Source organism: Phragmites australis, chromosome 4, assembly GCF_958298935.1.
Source record: "Phragmites australis chromosome 4, lpPhrAust1.1, whole genome shotgun sequence".
NCBI lineage: Eukaryota > Viridiplantae > Streptophyta > Magnoliopsida > Poales > Poaceae > Phragmites > Phragmites australis.
Window position 1 is genome coordinate 15,353,821 of NC_084924.1, and position 21,467 is coordinate 15,375,287.

A 21,467-nucleotide genomic window follows, 5' to 3' on the forward strand; every position below is an offset into this window, starting at 1 on the left:
ATTGCCCGATGCGCTACAACAGGGGCGGACCCACAGGGTGGTCCTGGTAGGCCCAGGACTACCCTAGTCCAGCCCAATCTTTAGCCCTGTTCTTAAAAAAAATCAAAAAAGTCCGAATAACACCGACGGTCCCACGTCAGCGTAAGCCGCAAATCGACGCTTCGGCTGCCTCAACACTTCCTCGCCTCCTCGTAGTCCTCGCCTGGCGAGCGGCGAGCGCGAGGCGCGACTCCGGATGCACGGAACCCATCTGCATCTACCCCATCCGGCGATCCCGATTACTCTGCGCTCTGCAGACGGCCGAAGCGGCGGAGCCGGACGCGGGACGCCTCACTCCTGCCAGTGCCTGCCGCTTAGCCGCCTACGCCAGTCGCCAGACGCCACGCCAGTACCACAAAGGCGCACTGCGCAGCACTCCGCAGTACGCCCAGGACTACTCAGAGTGCAGCTACGCAACAGCGCAGACAGCAGAATTGTCAGAGAGAATTGAGACGCTGAGTGCGTGCCTGCTAAGCTGCTAAGTGCTAACCAGAGGAGGTGAACTAGACCACTGAATAGTGAGTACAGAGTACTGAAGAGGTGACTAGGTGAGCTTTTTTGCCTGTTTCAATTTTTATGTCAATATCAATATGTCATGGTACTGGTCATGGTCCATGATTCTACGTTTAGCATCAAACATCAGTGCATCGCAATATCGATTATCACATGCCTGCCAACGCCCAGCTGAGCTCTTGTCTTGTGTATTGATCAGGTTCAGTTGACATCCTCCAGAGATGAAAAGGCAGGGAGATATTGCCTCGCTTTTTCGAAAACATGAAGCAAAAATAAAGAAGATTGCGACTGAAAAGCATGCTCAAACTCAAGAAGAAGAACCATCTCGTGTTCCGGTTATGACTGAAGAGCAATCTCAAGAACAACTACATCATGTTCTGATTCCGGTTGTGTCCGAAGAGCGACCTCAAGAACAAGAACCACCACCAATTTGTGATGTTGATCATCTCGAACATGATCCTGGCTTAAGAGTGCCTATTACAAGCTATAATGTCAATGATCAAAATGCGATTCGGAGAGGATATATTCTAAAAGGTCCATGTCAACCTTATGCCCATGATTACCCAACTAGGAACATATACGGTAAAGATCGTCGCTTTAGTATTATTTGGTTCCATAAATATTCTTGGCTTGAATATAGTATTGAGAAGGATGCAGCATTTTGCATGGTATGTTATTTGTTTAGCAAGGGAAGCAGTAAATTTGTTAAGGGTGGTTGGAGAAATTGGAACATAGGTAATGATGCACTTGAAAAACATGTGGGAGGTATAGATAGTGCTCACAAAGCTGCACAAGAGAGATATGATTTATTTGTGCAAGGTAAACCAATTGATGATGTTATTTTGGAGGTGTCACAACATGATCTAAGTCTCTACAAGGTTAGGTTGACCTATTCACTTAGATGTTTGAGGTTTCTTTTATGTCAAGGTTTGCCATGCCGTGGACATGATGAAAGTGAGGAATCTAGCAATAAAGGGAACTTCCTTGAACTTTTGGATTGGCTTGCAGGAAATAATGAAGAGGTTAATAAGGTTGTTCTGAAAAATGCTCCAAGAAATTGTATTTTGACTTCCCCTAAGATACAAAAGCAAATTATTAAATATTGTGCCGGGGAAACAACTAGACACATAATTGAAGAACTTGGTGATGATCACTATGCAATTCTAGCTGATGAGTCTAGTGATATATCACATAAAGAACAACTAGCTCTTTGTTTACGTTATGTTGATAAACTTGGAAGGGTATGTGAGAGGTTTCTTGGAGTAATTCATGTAGCCAATACTAGTTCTTTGTCACTTAAGACAGCAATTCAGTCTTTACTTGTTGGTCATCACTTGACTCTTACTCAAATTCGTGGGCAAGGATATGATGGGGCTAGTAACATGAAAGGAGAGATTAATGGGCTGAAAACATTGATTATGAAAGAGTCTCCTTCTGCTTATTACATCCACTGTTTTGCACATCAACTTCAATTGGTTCTTGTTGCTGTTGCCAAGGGAAATGTTGGTTGTGCTACTTTTTTTGGACAAGTTTCTCGCTTGCTGAATATTATTGGAGTTTCTTGTAAGCGCCATGACATGCTTCGAGATGTTAGAGCTCAAAAACTTAAGACTGCACTTGAGTTGGGTGAAATAGACAGTGGGAGTGGATTAAATCAAGAGATGGTGATAACTAGGCCTGGTGACACTCGGTGGGGTTCTTATTACAAAACTATTTTGCACATTATTGATATGTATTCTACAATTCGAGAAGTACTTATAACTCTTGGAAAGGATCCCAAACAAAGAGATGATTGGCCGAATATACATGCTATGGTTGATGTTTTGGAGTCATTTGAGTTTGTTTTCAATGCACACTTGATGCTTATCATTCTTGGATACACAAATGAGTTGTCTCAATCTTTGCAAAAGAGAGATCAAGATATTGTTAATGCAATGTCACTTGTGACTTTGGCGAAGGGAAGACTGGAACAAATGAGGTCTCATGGGTGGGAAGAATTCTTTGAAGAAAAGGTTAAATTATTCTGCATTAAACATGGCATTGATATTCCTGCATTGGATGGTAGATATGTGCCTCATGCAAGATCCCCACGATTTTATCCAGTTCAAACAATTGATGACCATTATAGAAGAGAAGTGTATATTGGTGTCATTGATCAAATTCGGCAAGAGCTTGACAGTCGGTTTGATGAGGTAAATATGGAGTTGCTTATTTGCATGTCAGCCTTGAATCCCTTCAATTCTTTTGATTCTTATGATGCACATAAAGTCCTTAGACTTGCCAAGTTTTATCCTAAGGACTTTTCAAGTGTGGAATTGATAAGACTTGAACTCCAACTTGATAACTTCATTGATGATATGAGGAAAGATAATAGATTCAAAGGCCTAAATAATCTTGGTGAGCTCTCTATTAGGCTTGTTGAAACGAATAAGCATGTTATTTATAACTTGGTGTATTTGCTTCTGAAATTGGTATTGATCCTACCGGTGGCGACGGCAAGTGTTGAAAGAGTATTTTCGGCACTGAGTTTAGTGAAAGATAAATTGAGAAATAGAATGGGTGATGAGTTATTGAATGATTGTTTAGTCACATATATCGAGCGAGATATCTTCTCCAAGGTAAGTGAGGATTATATAATCAAGTCTTTCATGACCATGCGAAAGCGCAAAGTGAAGAATCTAGAATAGTATCATAATATGGTGTAATCTTTCATTTATGTAAGACCTTATGTCATGTTGAGACTATTTATATTACGGTTTTATAAATTTGTGATTTATTGTTGAATTTACGATATTATACCGAATTACCGAATTTGTATTGTCTTCTGTCAAATTTTATACTCTTTTATCAAATTTATAGTCTTAAAAATTTATATGACTACCCTAAGAAAAAATTCTGGGTCCGCCACTGCGCTACAATACAGATCATGGAGCTACATTCAAGGAGAAGAAGGGAACATGCAGTAGTATAGCAGCTGAATAGGAAACAAACTTAAAGCCTAACATCCTAAGCCTAACCGCCTAACATCCTAGACTTATTCCTTTGACAGGGAGAACAACTCTGGGAAGAATGAGAAATGACATTATATAATTTGTAGTGATGCATAGGATATCATGGACAAATTATCATTTCACTGTAAATACCGCTAATAACCAATAGATCACGTGTCCGATGTGGCACTGCCACGCAAACGAATATGCTGACACGACCTGCTGGCGTGTCGGCTGATGTGGCCTAACGGACGGCGTCATGGTCCCTAACGATGCCGTTAAGTTCATTAAATCTAGACCGTCTATCTCAGATCTAACAACTCAGATCTAACCACGTGAACCGGTACGCATCCATCTAATTGTGACCACTCAGATCAGATCAGATGGCTCACCTTCATCTCTTTCATTCCCAGTGCTGAGGACGGTGGCGCAAAGAGGTTCCACAGTGGCACAACGCTAGTGAGTGGACAAAAGCTCATCGCCGTGCTCCAAATGCTCCGACGAGTAGTGGAACAGGACCACATGCTCATGGTGAACTCGACTGGACTATGGGTTGACATCAGTGATGTGCGGGTTAAGCTAGCGACGATGAGCGGTGGCTTGAAGCCTCAATTCTCGATGGAGATGGGGCTAGGGTTGCACTAAAGGCTTGATAAGCTAGGCAATGCTCTGGAGAGCTAGGGGATCGCATATTTATACATGGACAACTCTGCTATCTGCAAATCGATTCGGATTTGAAGAGAGGCAACGATGGCGGTCGAAACTCCAATTGAGCTCAGCTTCTTATCTCTTGGGCAAAAGCTCGTGTATTATCCTTGGATTCTTTCCCTTCTTGCTTCGTAGCTTATCTCTAGCTCAGATGAACAAATTTGATTGAGGTTCTCGTGCGGCAGCGGACTCGTTCATGTGGTCATCTCATAGTTAGCTCGGGCTTGAGCTTCTAGAGTCCATGACAAATCCATTTTGGTGCTTGTCTTTCCTTCTCAGGCTCAGACATGTTAGAGTCACGTTTGTAGCGGATGACTTCTTCTGTTGCTGAACTGGCACAAAGAGGGAGAGAGGGAGGCTGGCATGTGGGCCCAACTAGTTAGAGAGAGGAGAGGGGAGGGGCGATGGATTGGTTGGGCTGGCTGGTTGAGTGACCCAAGGTGGGAGAGAAGGAGAGGAGAGGATGGGCCGGCCGGGTTGACTGAGGGGGTTTCGGCCCAGAACACCTTTTCCTATTTCCTTAATTCTTTTCTATTTCCATTTCTCCCTTTTCTCTCATATAGATTAGTATATACATGTACATATACTTGTACAACATATACTCTTCTTGTATATATCTGTATTAGCTGTCATAATCAATCAACAATCAATCAAGCAATCACTCAATACATATATATACATATACTTTTATAAGAAAATATCCCTCAATGTATATATGTTTTTATACATATAACACATATGCTCACATATATGTATATATACATATATGCACATCTAAACACTTAGGATTTTATTTAGTTTTGCAAAAATCCTTTCTTTTCTTTTATAAAAGTTTTTTTTATTTCCTTCTATTTTAGAATTTTGGCTGTTACGTACCTTGAAAATTTGCTCGGAATACATCACAGAGTTGTTCCCAAGAGTAGATAATTCCTGGCAATAGGTTGGTCAACCAGGTTCTGACTACCTCTTCAAGGGTTGTGGGGAGGTAATTTGTCATTACATTCTCGTCCCCCCTAGCCACTTGGATAGTCATGGTCTAGATCTGGAGGAACTCAATGGGATTCGTGCTCCCATTGTACTTGTCGATTGACTTGGGGTGGAACCTTGCATGCCAGTTCACATTCTGTAGATCCGAAGCGAAGGCATGCCACCCGTTGATGGAACCTTGCTTGGTCTGGGCAGCCTCGGGTGTTTTATCCACGGGAGTCATAGATCAGCCTCGGCTAGAGTGGTGCCAGGACGTTCTCTGATCGGATCATCGAGGCGCAGTTGATGCCTCCTTGGGGTTCTTTGAGAGCCTCCGCACATTGATAACTTCGTGCAGGTTGTTGATCAAATGACCTTTGACCGGCAAAGTCCTGAGGCGATTTGTTGCTCGGTTATCTTCCCGGGATATCTTGTTCTAGGGATTATGCCTCTCTAAATCTGATCCATCACGAGAGATGGCAGTGCGGGACTTCCCGTGATTAGAGCTATTCCTGGCTATAGCCAAATGGGAGTTCTCGACCTGAATGATAGCCTCCTTTGTCATGCCAATCACCGAGTTAATCTAGCCCTTGCTGACGGGGTTTGTCAGATCAGTAGTCGGAGGGCACATAAGAGCCTCTTGTAGAAGGAGGAGCCTCTACGCTGTTGCAGATCTATAGCACTGAACCCCTTGCTGATGGTCAGGAGACGGCAAACCCTATGCTCCATTAGGGTTTTGGATCTGGGGAGGCATGGTCAATGGAAGTTGGCCATCGCCCGGAGCCGAAGTGGTAGGGATCTATGTATTTGTAGGATCGTCATCATGATTGACCAGACCATTATCCCCGTCTCCAATGGTGAAGACTTCTCGAAGGTAATCTCCACTAGAGGAGGAGTCCAGATCTGTAGGAACAAGAACGGTGACTAGAGAGGGTTGTGAATAGGCGCCTTACCAATTTCTTTCAAAACAGATGGCCTTCTCCTATTTTCTCACCCAATACATCTCAAAACAAATAGCGGAAACAAAACCGAAGAGACAAACAAGTTGCAACTAAAAACATCAAAGAAGTCGCGGCTCTCTTGGATTTGTATATATGAACCCTATATTCCATTGAAACTTATCCCAAGAGTTATAGCCACAAAAGATAGCAACTTGAAGGGAAAACACTTCAATCCAAAGAAGGAAGTTTCTGGGAAAGAAACTCTCCAAGTTGATGATTTAGAGACAAGAGAATTCAACATTCAATTGTATACATTTGTATGTGAATTTTATTGTATACATTTCTTTTTATTTATTTTATCCTTAGGTTAACTGTTAGCTACTATGGGTTTACTTCTTTGGCAAACCACAAAAAGCATTGAGACAACCGTATTGGATCATATTTTAGGGAAGATCTATGACAAAAGTAATCATCATCCAACTAGGGCTTTAGGAGTAGGAACATTGAGAAATCCGCCTATTGCAAACTCTAATCCTGAGATTAATCAGGGCAAAACTAGATGTAGGGTTAGAGGTCCGAACATGTACAAACTCCATATCTCTCTTTGTGATATTCTTCTACTGCCACACATGTATATCTATATTTATATTACAAATATTTGATAGTTGTACAAAATTCCTCAACAGTACCCATAGCAAATCTTAGCATTTATGCCATGCACAAGTGGTAACCCCTTTCTCTCCTTAACACTTATACCTACCTCTCTTAGCACTAGTGCTAACCCACTCCTCTCTCTTAGCTTTTTCTTAGCACTGATAGATGTACCTGCTCTAACGCAGGTACCAAGGATTTAGCTGTGCCCATTAGCATCCATCTATGCTGACCGGTTCAATCACACCTTGTGGACAACCTGTGGTAGGCGGTGGCCACTCAAAAATCCTGATTCAAGTGCGTTCACCAGTGACTACCTCACGCACCACGCACGGCCTACATAGTAGTTTAAGTTGTGGTTTATAGAAAACTTTTTCTTGATAATTTTTTTTAAATATATTTTTATATTTTTTAAAAAACATTTCACGGTAATTTTTATCTTAAAACTTTGAGAAATTTTTTTTTAAGAAAACTTTCAAAAAAGAAAGTTGCAAAGAGGAAAACTTTTTAAAAAGTAAGTTTTGGGCTGTCGGGAGGTCCGCCAGCTGACCTCCTGGTGCGCACAACCAACACACAAACTACTCTAGTGTGGGCCCACTAATTTTTTTTCCGAATTTTCTTCTTAAAACTTCTGAGCAAACTTTTCTTGTTAATTTTTTCTCAAAACTTTTTTAGCTAAATTTTGTTGATTTCTTAAAACTTCTGAGCATCACCAAGAAGTATGGGATTTCTTTGTTGATGAACTCCGCGTCTTCCGGAAACGCCAAACGCATAAGAGGAACATTCGAATCAATGGCCCTAAGGTCGTCGGTTGTTACATGTAGGAGCGGAGCAATCAACGCAGAATAGGAGGGTCTTGCATGCAATTTGGACACAGCTTGGAGTAGGTTGTTCTCTTTGAAGGGATTATCATTCCCTTCATGCACAACCTGTAAGGAGGCATTTAGAGCTATATCGATCATTGTAGGTGTCCATTGATAGCTTGTACTAGAATATTCCATCATATATGTATTGATCTTTAACTGTAATATTCTTGCTCTGCACCAAAGCACAAATCTTTGATTATTTAATAAGCATTAAATAGATATTAAATACCATAATTAATATGTACAAATGATTAATAAGTAACTCATAAATGAAGTTATGTGTCCTAATTATTTGACAAATATTATGTAAATTAAATGTAATTACGTTAACACTATAGTGTATAACATAGTATAGATGACTACACAATATAGTAAATAACACATGTGTCATTAATAAGTGCAAATGCACCGAACAATTGCACTGGCTCATCAACAACGACGCCGCCGCACGCAATCCCCAGGAGTGTAAGCGTCTAGCGGGTGTGTGGCCCCTGCCACGTGTGCCCTTGCTCGTCATCGTCATCGCCGTGTCCTGTTGCACCTCCACCGAACATGTATCCAGAACCGCTAACTCGACCCTACATGTACCATGATGTAGGATCCTCATGCGGAAGTATGGACGCCTGTAGTACGTGCTCCAATAGAGTCCGGTTTGCTAAAGTCTCACCATACTGGTACCACTATGAACCCCCAGGTGCATTGGGATATTAGGGGTACTAGCCTCTTAGGAGCTCGATGAAGCTGCCTGCCTGCAATGCAGCAGCCCAGTCAAAATCTTGTGAGTCGCTCCAAGTTGGCATCTGCTGCGTGCAGTCAATGACATCCTTGTGATGAGTTGATATTACTGGTGGAGGTGTCATTATAGTCTGAGGAGGTTGTGTCCACTGAGGGGCTATGAACCCAGTGTACACTGCTCAGGATCAGGACCCTCCATGAATTCCTCAGCTTTAGCACAACAACGTGGCACATGATGCTCCACAAACGAAGGTGCCTCTCATGATTGTGCCTCACGGGCACTGGACGGACGCCTACTGTGGGAGTCACGGGACGGGTCCATGGCTGGTAGGTTGTACCCCCTCGAACGTGGGGCACAACCACCTAGACCACGTAACACGAACAACAAGTGAGACCCTCTCGTCCTCATGTAGTCCCAGAGAGGGTCCGATCCCTCCATGTTGATGACTCACTTTCTTCCCCACATGCTTGCTCCGCCTGCGTATGCATTTCGTACCCCGTTTCGGTTTGTATAAAATGAGGGTCATGTCAGTAATACAGATGTGTAACTAATAAAAATCATTAGAAGTACAGCATCACTTACCACAGCATGAAGAAGGCGAACATGATCCTCGGGGAAGGGTCTGGGGGCCGACGGTACTAGTCCGTTGAGTAAGGTGGCATGCGTGCGGGAATGGTACCACAAAAGGTACTCCCAGTATGTGTCGTCGTTGTACTATCCAGTAGGAACGATGACATCCACTGTGGCTAACTCTGTCCACCTGTTTATGTGCTCAGTATTAAACACACACCAGTCCTACATGCCTGCGTTCCCTTGTGCGCTCCTCATGTACATGACATGAACAATTACAATTTCTTAACATGGATCACCTAACGTAATAATGGTACGTACAATAACACACTTACTTGTGCACCCAACCATTGTCTCATGGGGGAGGTACTGGCACCAACTATCGGTGTCCGAACTACCTCTGTACTCATTCAGGAGAATATACTTCCACATTATTTATGTACAACAAGAAGCATCTGGTCATCCATAAGTCTGAGTCACGCAAACAAGAGGGTGCGATGAGGTCTCCAGTCGCAATTTCAGCCACTCGTTTCATACGCCATGGATCCCACTCAGCCTGGCATGAATCCACCCGGGAGTAGTTACCATGGTCTTGCTGGTGAGTCCATTTTAGCCTGGCATGAATCCACTGATACCCTATCGTAGGTCTCATGTCATTTGCAATACCATCGGAAATGGGGACTGAATAGTAGCTCTTACTCACCCACAGTCAACAAACCGGGAGGTACTCCCAACTCTATAGCTGTAAAAGGTGTAGGCAGCGTAAAATAGATCCCGTCTTCTTTGACCGTTGGGTTGTGACACACAATCCTTTATACTTAGCAGCCAACACAGCAGATCCTCAACTGTAAAATATCGGCTCATAAGAATGTAACACGAGCTGACCCGCTGACCATACAATATGAGTAAGTACATAATCGTCTGCTGTGTTGTAGAACATGATGCCTCTCAGCATGATGTACAAGTACACCTCGTAATCCTGCATAATTGTAGCCTCGTCTACATCCATGGGCATGAACTAAACTATGGTAGGCCATGAATCCAGAACATGGAGAGACCAACATCCTTCATGTCATATTGCACACCAAACCTACAAGATGCAGAGACTCAACGAAGCATGAATAATACTAGAACATATGAAGTGCATTACATAACAAATAATTACATGGCCTGAATGTAACTCTTCCACTTCTCCTTTGCTGGTCCCAAAAGTACTAACGGGGAGCCCCTGATCGGCAACCCGGTCAGCATGGCCATGTCCCGCAAAGTTACGGCCATCTCTCCAAAAGGAAAGTGGAACATATGCGTCTCAAGACGCCAGTGGTCGACGAGACCTGTAAGCAGTGACACCTCAATCGGCGGGAGGGGAGTCCTGCCACCGCCCTCCATGGCAGCTCTGACCATCATGAGAGCAAACGGTAGTAGTCCTGCCCGTGCGAGTGGCTCGTAGAATCGAGGGTCTAACTCCTTAATCTTGTGCACACTCCTGGAATGCAACAGAACCAACTGCAAAGGTATCCAATACATGTATTGAGTAAGTACCAAGTTATCGTGGCAATTGAAAATCACGTATTATCGTTGTGCCTGTTGCCTTATGAAAATCATCCTTCCCCTGTAGTTCTCGTTGTACCGTAGCTGAAGAAGCTCGGGAAGATGAACGTGAGCCATGCCAATGATTTCAAGCCTCATGGTTCAATAAGAAAACAACGTAAGACAACAACTATTACAAAATAGATACAACAACTAATAGGTGAATAATAATTTACAATACAAACCATGTCTGCGATTAACATCATAAAAAAACTAAATTGCAACAACTCTAATACAATACCGTTTGATCATAGCCTGATAGTTTACCACCGGGTCGGACAAGTCCTCCTATCATGGCTAGATTGTTTGCATATTTTGCACTTACGTAGGCCATCAACAGCATCTACTGTATCCATGTCACCTTGCAGCCTCGTGGCTCTAGGCCTTCCAGGATCCGTGCGTTGTGCTCGAGGATAAGGTACCCACTTAGGCCCCTCGATCGCTTTGTAGCTGCTTCCGATGCTGAAGGAATGCATCTTTGGAAGCCATGTACTCCTCAATGCATCGATCGTGAAGTAGAGTGATACGTATTGTGATCTGTCGTTGCCGCCCATGTCCCTGCAAGCGGCGAAGACATGGGAGCACGGGATATGGTGCAGTTTTGGCTTATTGCATGTGCACTTCACCTCGTGAGGACCAATTTGACATTGTTGTATGGTGTCCCCCGCGCTATACCCTGAAGTATACCGATGGTGACACATGACCTCGAATTCATTTTTGGCCTGGTCATAGATCCTAGTCCGATGAAAGTGTGCCTTATTCCTCCTTCTGGATATGATTTCTTCCACCTTAGGTGCAAATAGCGTGCTGCACTCCGTTGCAGCTGTACCATGGTCTCGAAAGTAGTCAGCCGTTCTATTGAATGTGAGCTCAATGATAGCACACAATGGGAGGCCGCATACACCCCTTAGGACATTGTTGAACGCCTCCGCTTTGTTCATTATCATGATCGTATACCTAATATGAGACACAACAATTTTAGATGGGATATTTGCATAACCAAGAGTAAAATACGATAATTGAAATGCTATGTTCTAACCTGGCACCGTAAGTGTCATGGATTAGGGCACAATGCTTCGTCGGCTTTCCCGCTATCCACTGGCTAAATGTAGTACGTGAACAACTAATGATAGTTTAGCCCCCCACCATTTGCATCCACAGATGGTCCTCCTGTGCTTCCTGCTCTGCCATCATCTTGTGAGTGGTCTCGTTTAACTCTCTCCATATCTCGTTAAACTTCGCCTGCTGGTTCTGAAGACACAACCCTTTGAACCTCTTTACAAGACCCTTGTTGTGGTACCTTGAGTACATGTTTCGCACCTAAGTCTCGCATGCACCACCTTCTCTCCACATCAGGCCATGCTATGGAGTAGTTTGTGCTGTCATGCAGCATATCCAATGTATGCAAAAGGCCATTGTTGCAGTCTGAGATGATGCAAACTCGTTCCCTATTGCCAACGACACGTGCCCTCACCAAGGTGAGGAACCACAACCAATTATCATTGTCCTTACTCTCAACCATTGCAAACGCGAGAGCAATGATCTGATTGTTTGCATCCGCCGCCATCAGTGTCATAAGGTTACTATAGTACTTGTCGCTAAGAAATGTAGCATCCACACATACAACCAGCTTGCAATGTTTGAAAGCTTTGATGCATCGTGCAAAGGACCAGAAAAACCTAATGAGGTATCGGTCAGTGCTGCTGTATGACCCATCCTCCAGCTTGATCGGCTCATCCGCCATGGCCCACTGAGTCCCTGGATTCGTCATGGCAATCTTCTGCAGCAGCCTCGGGGCATAGTTGTAAGACTCTTCGAAACTTCCAAACAACATCTTCAACGCCTTTTGCTTCACTTGCCACCCGGTGTGGTAATTGATCAGCATACCCATCTTAGTCTACACCTCCTGCATAATGGATTTTGGCGACAAACATATGTTCGTGCCAACAAGGGTGATAAGGAGTTGGGCCATGAACCTCGCATCAACGGCGTGGCTCAAATTCCTAACAACCTCTTCGTTGTATGTATGTAGGATGTATCTACTCAGTACAAAATAGTTCTCATATCTTAGCTTATGTGCTTGTATAAAGTAAGGACAATTCGAGTGCTTGATACACCTGATCTCATACTCCGTAGGGTTAGACCGGGAGCACTTGTGGTCCCTTCTTGTGATTACAGTATAGTTGCTAACAAAGTGGATGACCTTCTCCCTATTCCGAAACCGTTGTCCGACTTGGATGTCGCTATTCTGGTATCCCCAGTTAGATAAGGTGTTATACTCAATGATGGTACAATCTAGAAACCCAGCACCATAAAAGTACTAGATCACCGGCACCGGGTCATCGTTATCAGCAGCTTCTTCATCCCCGCTACCACCGGCTTCATCATCCATGCATCTTGCATCTACCTCAGTAGGGTCCACTCCAGGTCGCTCTGTACCAAAACTACCCTCCCAAACATGCCCTCCCTCCTCTTCATGCATCACATGCTGGCATGATCCTTACACGCTAGTCACCGCTTCACCTTGCACCAGTTGTACTATGTTTATGTACACCCCTATTTTAAAGTTCTCCTCCAATACTTTGTGTGAGTACAAAGCCCATACGTTGTTCCTTCTCAACTCGAACAACGTATGGATAATGACCGAGCTGTTTGGCATAAGCCGTAGCCGTACACCCTCTAGAACAACATTATAGGACTATTGGTTCACACGCAAAAGGCTCATAACGTGTGATTTCAGGCTATCTAGATCAATAGGTAGCTCAACCGTACTCTCTATGTGCTGGTAGTTCTGAATTGATATGAGCCTCCCATGCAAAACAGTGGGACGTTCTCCATAATAGATATGGATAGTCGTAGCGTATCTGCTAAACAAACATAAATGTAAAAAATAACTATTTAGATATATGTACGATACACAACTAATTATGCCCCATACAATAACCTAAGTGATTAAGCTAATTAATCAAATTAATTCTGTTAATTTGATCTACAATGTCATATTCAACACCTCGTGTTACTCTACTTAACCTAAGAGCATCTACAGCAGAAAAGCTATCCGGCTCGCTATCCTATAGAGAGACGAGAGAGAAGAAAGCTAGCATTTGCTTCAAAACTCTATTTTTTCTCTCCTCTTTCATAAATTCAAAAAGTGACTTTATAGAACTTCTAAAATCACACCGATTTTTGTGCTCATAGATTAAATAACAGAGAACCCATTTTAACTAGTTTCAACTTAAAATCTGTTACAAATTTTAAATGAAAATTTTCTAAATTTAACTGCTTTTGTGATAGGATCTTAATTCTGGTTACGATCCCTGTGGCAGGATCGTAACTGCTTTTGTGGTGGGATAGTAACTCCGGTCATAATGCCTATGGTGGGATCGTAACTCTGATTATCATGCCTATGGCGGGATCGTAACTGCTTTTATGGTAGGATCATAACTCCGGTTATGATGCCTGTGGCGGGATCATAACTCCAGTTACGATGCTTGTGGTGTGATCGTAACTCCGGCTATCATGCCTATGGTGAGATCATAACTGCTTTTGTGATAGAATCTTAACTCGGGTTATCATGCCTATGACGGGATCGTAACTGCTTTTGCGGTGGGATCGTCAATCCAGCTACGATGCCTGTGGCGGGATCACAACTCCTGTTGTCATGCCTATGGCAGGATGTAATTGCGTTACACTGTGGTAGATTCTGTTACGAGATCATAACGACGATTACCACACAAGCACACACATTGTAAATTCCTCTACCACCTTTCACATGCATATGTGGAGTGAAATTTAGCTAGTCTGCTGGAGTGCTCTAAGTGAGTAAGCTAATTAATCATATTAATTTAATTAAACTAATTAATCTGATTAATCATACAACTCTAACTCTGATTACATTACATAAATGCTCTAATTATGTGCTCTAATTTATCAAATTCATTACATCGACTAATCAAATTCATTAATAAAATTATGCAAATACTTTATGTACTCTAATTTATCAACTTAATACCATTTAACCAATATATTTGAATGGAATAGACAATCTACTTACTCTAATTACATTTACTAATCTAAATATTAATTATATATATAATCTAAGTACTTACTATTACGAAAGGCAGTCCTCTCCTCACGTCGCTGCTCGTCCTGGCTGCTGCTCCTCCTCCTCACTGCTCCGCTGCTGCTAATCACCGAATGCTGCTACTCCTCCTCTCCTTGCACTACTACTCCTCACTGCGCTACTACTTCGCTACTGCTGCTGCTGCGCTGCTACTAATCGAGCCCTTTTATAGCTTGTATGCAAACGAGCCGCGCCTGCTGGCCAAAAGAAAAAGTGAGTGCTTGTAGAAAAAAAACAAGACACGCCGAAAGCCAAAAAGCAAAAGCCGGTCGAAAGAATAAAGCAAAAGCCGACCAAAGCGAAAGTAAAAATCGACCGCGACGTGATGGCACAGAAAAAGTCATTTTTGATACACCGTATATCAAATACGAATATTAAATTAGTAACTACGATGCATATTACTTATTTCAACGAATACACTTATGTATATAAAGAGGGCGGGTTAGGCCAGATCGGGGAGTCCCGCACGGATCCTCACTGATCCCGAGCCCTCGTTTGCACGGACCAGTGAGCGCCGGTCCGCCGCGCCTTCGTGATGGGCAGAACGGACGCCGCGCGGAGGTGGACCGATAAGGTCATCGCGCCGCGCGCCAGACCCGGCACCGGAAGCAATTAAAGCTCAGTTGCGTGCGCGTCCCAGCAAGCGACCGTGACATCGAGTCTCGGTTGGTACTGTGAATCTGTACGACTCGAACGGGCACAACCACCATCCGCGCGCGCGAGGGTCGAGGACATGGCGACGGCGCTGGATTGAGATCCTCTGCATTGGAGAAGCTAATGCAGAGACTACAGTTCTCTACTTAATGTGCACCGTTCGATTAAAAATGGAGCACAGATCTGTCGCTACAGTATCCTATGAACAGTAAAGCCGTTGCTACAGTGCACCAACGTTCTGTTGCTACAGTTTTGTTACAGTAATATTAATTAAATACAGGTTACTGTAGTTGTCGACTCATTACACTGTTTGCGCAGTGATTTTCTGCATTAATCGTGATTAAGGCACAGGATCCGGGTTCGACGGCGCTGTCCTCCGAGGAGCTCATGCGGATGGAGCGGGACTGCAGCGCGCACAAGTACGCCGCTCCACGCTTTCTCTCTCAAATCTCCCACAACCCCCCCCCCCTCTCTCCTCACAACCGCGTGCTCGTCGAAATGCCTCTATGGATGTATTCGTCCATGTGTGGACAGGGGACTCATCAAGCATATCGTAAACTTCAAAGTGCACCTTCAAGCATTTGACTTCGATAATGCAATTACTTACTGTGCTCTTGACAATTCACTGCCTGCAGTTACCATCCGATTTCCATGGTGTTTTCCAAAGGAGAAGGTTCACACATTGTGGACCCTGAAGGCAACAAATACATTCATTTTCTATCTGCTTATTCTGCAGTCAATCAGGTAGTTTTGTATGCTGGGAACTACTGACTTTTTTTATTTCATCTATGTAAACACAGTAATCCACTACCTGGTGCTGAATACTGTTTGGTCTTACCACAGATGGGGATGCAGGAATGTTTAGTTGTCATATACTCATATATTGTTTGGACGAACTTATTTCTCTGTACAGAAATGATGTACTATTTTTTGCCATTCCTTGTAGGGTCATTGCCATCCAAAAGTCTTGAGAGCTTTGATAGAACAGGCAGAAAGGCTTACACTCAGCTCCAGAGCTTTCTACACTGATAAATTCCCAACCTTTGCCCAATACTGGAGCTGAAGGAGTCGAAACTGCTATCAAGTTGGCAAGGAAATGGGGTTATGAGAAGAAGAAAATACCAAAGAATGAGGTATGTCCTCACAAAACTAAATTGCGTGTTTAATTCATTCCTGGTAGTGGTATGCATTTTTTTCCATACTAGGATTTGTTTGTGCTTCCATGAAGTTTTGTTTTGTGAGTACTAAGGTGTGTGGCTTGTAAGTTTTAAGTAGGCTCCTGCTTGATGAGGTTGCATCCATGGTTGACAAAAATATCATGTTCCTGCATAGGCTGCTAACTCATATGCATGGTGATGGCAGAAATACTGGTTTCAGTTGTTCCTTGCTTTAGTATAATTATGTGTATTTGCTCTTTTTTCTTTTGCTTATGTTACTGGGAGGGATATCACGAAACCACATATTGATATCATATCATTGTATGAATTAACTAAAAAAGTGTAATAGAGGAGCAAAAAATCTGCAAATGTATATACTGTTTTCATTCTTAATTCCCTCTGGTGCAAGTTTATCATATGCATTGTCTTGGTAAGATCTTCATTTCAAATATTGACAAGTAGGAGATTAATTCATTTTGCCAAAATGTTTGCTGTTTTGCAGGCTTTGCTTGTCTCTTGCTGTGGATGTTTCCATGGTCGAACACTGGGTGTTATTTCCATGAGCTGTGACAATGATGCAACTCGTGATTTTGGTCCTTTGGTTTCTGGCCATCTTAAAGTTGATTTTGGAGATATTGATGGGTTGAAGAAAATCTTCGACGGTAATTGATCTGTTCAACTTTGCCAAACATTTGTTAGTTGTACTATTTTACATGTTTTTGCATGTTGACAACCACTATTTGTTTCAGAGCATGGAGATTGGATATGTGGTTTTTTGTTTGAACCCATCCAAGGAGAAGCTGGGGTACGTGTTTATCATGCTAAAAGCTCTATATTGATGTTGTGAGTAACTAATCTCTTCCCAGCAACCGTTGCACTGCAGTTCTATGTTATATCCACTTACAACTATAGGTAACTAAGGAATGAGCAGAAAATGCATAGCTCAGATATTTCCTGTACAGTGAGAAACTAGTTGCTTTGCATCAACCGTTGCACGATTGGTCTACATTAGATAGTCAGTAACAACTATACACAACCAAGGAATGAGCAGAAGATTCATTAGTTCAGATATTTCCTTTACAGTGAGAAACAAATTGCTTCCCAGCAACCGTTGCATGGTAGTTCTATATCAGATATCCACTTACAGTTACACCTATATGCAACCAAGGAATGAGAAGAAGGTTTAGCTCAAATATTTCCTGTACATTGAGAAAGTAATTGCTTCCCAGCAACCATTGCATAATAGATTCATATTGTATATTCACTTACATGATACACAATCAAGGAATGCATCGAAGGTTCCTTGGCTCCTTTTATAATCAATTTTTAACTGGCTATGCAAAAGAGAATCGCTAACTTTAGTAGACAGAGGCTTGGGCACATTATCCAGTTTAGCTCTCGAGATTCCTACGATGTGGTAGTGTTACCCCCTCTCTCCTTGTCTGCAATCGCAAGTGATCATATCATCCATTGATGCTTGATCACTCTGCCTTGTCTCTCCGCAATGATTGGCAAGTATGCATCGCCAGATATTTTATGACATGCAAATATTCTGGCAACTTTCTAGTTCAATTAAAAAAATTCGACCATAGCTTGATAGTTCAATAAGAAACAAGAAAATAAAAGTGGATAATTAATCTTATCCCTGTAATGTCAAGATCTTGATAAACTTGGGTCCATGTCCTTGAACTATAAACTCATGTACTTTTGAACTTGCCTCCTAAAATTTGCCTCAATCTTTTTATAAAAAGGTTAAGATTATAGAGAATAACTCATGCCAGCTGGATCTTATGTTCAGTTCACTTACTGTTGCATACTTGTATTCTTGTTCATCTGGTTTGGATGAGTCCATCACACTTTGCTAGCTATAGTGGTAAAGTAAACCAGGGCCAATTTGATTACATATATATAGTTTGAATTTGACTTTGATGGTACTTGTCTTCGGTTTTATCGCTGTTATCATGAGTGGTTAATATTTTTCATGTTCTCAGTTTCACATTTCTTAATTTAATCTTCATGTTCTTACACGTAGGTAGTAATCCCACCAGACGGCTATTTGAAAGCTGTCAGAGACTTGTGTTCGAGGCACAACATTTTGATGATTGCTGATGAGATCCAAACAGGCATAGCTAGTGGCAAAATGTTGGCATGCGATTGGGAAGGCATACGGCCTGATATGGTGGTAAGTTTTGTTTCTGTTACACTTGTTACACAAGGATCTCTTGGGGATGTTTACATTTTGCTTTATAATATGCAACTACTCTTACGAGTTTCAACTAATTGTCACTACTCTACCAGATTCTAGGCAAAGCACTTGGTGCTGGAGTTGTTCCAGTCAGTGCAGTTCTTGCAGATAAGGACATCATGTTGTGTATCAAACCAGGGGAACATGGAAAGTAGGAGCAGATCTCAATACTTTACTTTTGGTTCATTATAAAAAAAAGTTTATTGGCAAACTAATTCATTTCATCAATGTCTAAATGATGGCAAACTTATTTGTGCTATGTTTAAGAAAAATTCAGTTCTATCTTCAGTTGTTCGAATATAATTTCTGTGTTACTTCTATATAACAATTTTGTATGTATGTGCTGTTCCTGAAATATGTTATGTTTGACAACTTGCAGTACATTTGGTGGGAACCCGTTGGCTAGTGCTGTGGCAGTTGCATCACTGAAAGTGGTCAGAGATGAATTTCTTGTTGAAAGGTACATTCCTTTCTTACAAGAACTTCTAGTATTTTGTCAGATCATCTGCTACTTTAAGATCCACTTTAATGATCTTGTCATCTGAACCATTTGCTCAACTGCAGAGCTGCAAAGCTAGGACAGGAGTTCAGGGATCAGTTACAAAAGATCCAGCAGAAGTTCCCTCAAATCGTAAGGGAGGTGCGTGGGAAGGGTTTGCTGAATGCAGTGGACTTAAAAGATGTCGCCCTACCTCCTGCGTCTGTATATGATATTTGCATCAAGTTGAAGGAGAGAGGCATTCTAGCAAAACCCACACACAACACTATAATTCGATTGGCCCCTCCCCTTTCAATCTGGTATAGCCCTTTGCCAATGCATCGTCATACCTCGTTCTTTAGTTGTTCATAGGTTTGCCTGTACTAGTAGCATCACAAGTCTGGAGCTGTGAAGTGTCTATAAGCTGACCTCTAAAATGGTATGATTTTCAGTCCTGAGGAGCTTGCAGAAGTTTCAAAGGCGCTCAGTGATGTCCTGGAGCTTGACTTGCCACAGGTGCAGAAGCAGATCGAGAAGCCAGAATCAAAGGCAGAGAAATCAGTTTGTGACAGATGTGGCCGAGACTTGTACGTATGAGTGATGCATCCAAACAATAATAATAGAAACAGGGAAGTCTCGCTGTTTGTAGCTCACTGTAGAGTGCTGCATCTTGCTGCAATGTACATTCAAGGAATGTGCTTTTTTTCTCACTTTGATTAATCGTTAATAAAAGAAGTAGCTAGCATTCACCTTCACCGTGACTCACAATCAAGCCATACGAATTTTTATTCTGATGAAATTGGTCGATATATATACCATGCTCGTTCCTTTCTATGTTTTTTTACATCAGTCTATATATGTTCCGCAAGCATCATAAAAGAAGTCTAATGGTCGTGCTAGCATCTAGGACACTTTTATGCCATATAGTTTTTTTATTATTGCTGTTGGGATCGAAATCTCAGATAAGGTGGACTTTCGGTTATGAGGATATCGAAGGATCCTCGGAGTGACACGTGTCAGAGGTGGAACATTTTTTTGATATCTCTTCCGGGTACAGTGTGATCCTATTTATAGCCCGTACTCGGCCATCACAGGTGCGGTTTACAAATCCTACCCCTTTACCTGCTACATTCTCGGAATATCCAGGAGCATTATGGTACAAGTGAGCATAATTACATAATTACAACCCTGCCCCGAACGGCAAAAAACGGGCCCACTGTCCCGCAGTGATCTCTGCCTCCGAAGATGTACCAGAGCCTTCTCCACCCGGACGTCCGTCAGATGGCCTTCGGCCCCCTTCGGTGAAGGTCGGCTCGTATCTTCACCCGTCGCGATCACTCAGGACCGGAGGCACGGACTTCACCCTTCGGTCGAAGGTCGCCCTCCTCTTCGTCGGCACGAGAGATCGAAGATGCGGGCACGCCTACACCCTTCGACCGATGGCGCTTCGTGATCTTCGCCACTTGCAGATGAAGTCCCTGAAACAAAGCTGCAATGGCAAGCACACGATATTCCCAGTAGACTTCGAGATACCCTCCGAAGAGGGGGGTAGAAGATCATCCCCAACATTAGCACTGTACTGGTAAGGTTTATCTTCGATAGGCCGAACCTGTAGTCTGCAAGATGTCTCAACGTCGTCCCCTTCGGCCTGTCGAAGTCTAATGCATGTCATTGAAAATTATTATCATTATTATTATTATTGTTATTTTTTTTTCATAGGTTGCGAAACAGTTCCTTGGTAACTGCATGCATTTAATGTTCTTGATGTACACCGAAGCGTAGTTTTTCCCGTTGGTTCAAGTCTCGATGCGCACAGTTCTAACCGCCATCGCCCTACACTATAAATATCACCCCGTGGTCAATTGTTTTTACCGCGCCTTTGCTAAAGCTGTCGCTCTCATACGAAGCCTCTTACGGTTTTCCGAGCCTTTCTCGGACGAAGCCCCGCTTTTGAGCTCTTCGCATAATTTGCTGTTTAAGTCACCCTCTTTGAGCCGAATGGCACCAAAGGTCCGATCTTCTCGCTCGAAGACGTACTGGATTGGGCAATCCAAGGTGGATAACAAAGTGCTAGCCAGCCTTGTAAAGGAGGGGTTGATTGGTGATGTTTCAAAGGTTCGGCTCCTCGGTCGACAGGAGACACCGGAGCCTACCGATGACAAAGCGGTTGTATTTGTCCATTACTTCCAAGCGGGTCTTCGCCTACCATGCGATGGCATGGTTATTAAAGTACTGAAGTT

At 42.8% G+C, this 21,467-nt stretch overlaps 1 long non-coding RNA gene and 1 pseudogene across 1 annotated transcript; both read left to right on the forward strand.

Moving 5' to 3' along the window:
* The first annotated feature begins 24 nt into the window (after positions 1-24).
* Positions 25-17,254, forward strand: LOC133914631 (uncharacterized; annotated as a pseudogene).
* An 813-nt stretch (positions 17,255-18,067) lies between these two features.
* LOC133914234 (uncharacterized) lies at positions 18,068-20,041 on the forward strand. The gene is made up of 3 exons (XR_009909197.1): positions 18,068-18,686; positions 18,803-19,183; positions 19,314-20,041. It is a non-coding gene; the product is annotated as an uncharacterized LOC133914234 (long non-coding RNA).
* The last annotated feature ends 1,426 nt before the right edge of the window (positions 20,042-21,467 follow it).